This window comes from Hyposmocoma kahamanoa, unplaced genomic scaffold, assembly GCF_003589595.1.
Source record: "Hyposmocoma kahamanoa isolate Upper Pololo Valley unplaced genomic scaffold, ASM358959v1 63, whole genome shotgun sequence".
Classification (NCBI taxonomy): Eukaryota; Metazoa; Arthropoda; class Insecta; order Lepidoptera; family Cosmopterigidae; genus Hyposmocoma; species Hyposmocoma kahamanoa.
Window position 1 is genome coordinate 16,921,403 of NW_020653851.1, and position 2,159 is coordinate 16,923,561.

At 36.1% G+C, this 2,159-nt stretch overlaps 1 long non-coding RNA gene across 1 annotated transcript in view; it reads right to left on the minus strand.

Annotated features, from left to right (window-relative positions):
- Positions 1–2,159, minus strand: part of LOC113230504 — a 5,088-nt gene continuing 2,929 nt past the window's right edge. Inside the window, exon 3 of the long non-coding RNA XR_003310499.1 lies at positions 1–107. This is a non-coding gene — a long non-coding RNA (uncharacterized LOC113230504). The remainder of the gene's footprint in view (positions 108–2,159) is intronic.

Genomic DNA, 2,159 nt, shown 5'->3' on the forward strand with positions numbered 1-2,159 from the left:
ATTGATAACATTTTATTTTTTCTGAGATATATCACATTTTTCTATTTAGTACAAGTACCTTCTATTGTAACCGGTATAACCAGCTCCAACACCGTAAGTATACGCGTCTGAAAAGAAAAAATATTTTTAATTAACTAACTAATAACTATTTATTACGACAAAACATTATTGAAACGGTAAAATATTACGTAGTAATACAAATGACGTAAGGTAAAATTTTTAACAAAAAAATTTGACACCATCTTTAGTAGTGTTCCACAGTATTTATAAATAAAATAAATAAATGTTAGACAACATGACATACGTTGCTCCGATCCCAAAGTAAATAATCAAAGCACTTCTGTTATAGAAATCGGAAACAACGACCGCAAACACCCAGACCCAAGACAATATAGTAAAGTTAGTTTTCTGCATTGACTTGGCCGGGCATCGAATCCGAGACCTCAGAGATGGCGACACTATGAATACCGGTGTGCAAGCGACTCGACCACGGAGATCGTCAGGAAACCTCTCGATGGTTAATCTTTATTTTTAGTAGCAGTAGAGCTCCTAGTCAAGGAGTTCGTCCAGGGAAGTGCTGCCACCTTACCTATTTCTGCCTCCAAGCAGTAATGTCCGCATTACTATGTTTCGGTTTTGAAGGGTAAGGGTGCTGGTGAAATTACAGGCACATGGGATTTGTCAACTTATGTCTCCGGGTGACGGGCGCAGTGGCAGTGCCCCTCAGATCTTTGCGATTTAAAGCTGGGAGTAGCACTATAACTGATATGGAGAGGCGTGTCGTTTACCATCACACGACCTGTTTGTCCTGTCACTTGATGTTATAAAAGAAAATATAGAAAAGTTAGTTTTCTACCGAGATCGTCAGATTGTAAAGCTCTCGATGGCTGTCTCGAGACAGAGAGCGAGTGTGGGGGTCTACTCTCGATGTCCGTCCGACATCCGTCCGAAACAATTACTGTCAAATAAGTAATATTCGACAAAATTAAAAGACAAGTATCAAGTATGAAGCTTCATTCGCATGACGCGTCTTTTCATTTGGTCAAGTATTGCTTATTTGGCAGTAATTGTTTCGGACGGATGTCGGACGGAGATCGAGAGTAGACCCCGAGAATCGGGCTCGTGTCGGGCGCCCGCACTCGGTGTGTTGTCGTCCATATAAATACATGGAACTAGACCCGCCGTGGTCCGTACCCGACCCGCAACCGCTCTCTGATCAACACGTAAAAACGTATTTATTTTTAACTATCAAGTTTATCATCAAATTTATAAAATAAACATTACGTATTAAAACCAGTATGCTAATTAACGTAAACACCTGACGAGTTCGAAAATTAAATTTAATGAATGCAGTTACATTGATATTAAACATATTATTTTAATGTGTAAAAAGTCAGTGTATAATTTTATTTCTATTCCTAATCACGAAATATAAAAATAAAAACATTTAATGGTGCAGTCGCTTGCATTGAGAAATATTCGATTTGTCTAGGAAATATTTTTACACAAATTATAATCGATTTTGGTAAACATTTAAAGGTACTATAATAATACCTTACATTAATACCCATATATTATAATCATTGAACAAACTTTTAGAGATATCTTGTAATTGTGATATCGCTACGTGTAGACTTATTAAAGGCGACTGTTGTACCTTTTTTTTTGTTGTACCTACCTTTTAAAGCAAATGCATACAGTCGGTAGCCAAAGATACCTGACCCCTGACCGTGACCATCGACCATTTGGCACTGAGTAAAGAAAAGAAAAAGTGCTAAACAAATTTAGCCCCTAACCTGTTAACCATAAAATTAATTTTAGTATAACTTCCTTATTGCGTTATTAGTGAATGAAGTTTTTAGAAACCTTTCAAGCCAATTTCATATTTAACGTATACTAATTTATACAAATTTCAACCATAAATTTGGAATTCCTTGACATTTTTCTGTTGAATGCGTAGGAAGGTTCTCAGAAGTTAAGGCATCGACTTTTCCTTACCCGAACCATAAGATCTCTTAGGAGATAATCGTTCACTGAATGTGACGCTATTGTTTGGAAAGCATAATAATATTTTCTGATATGTGCTCATAATTGAAGTGTTAGTAACAAATAATAATTACGCAGAAAAACATAATGTGGTAATTGAAAACTCTTAAAAA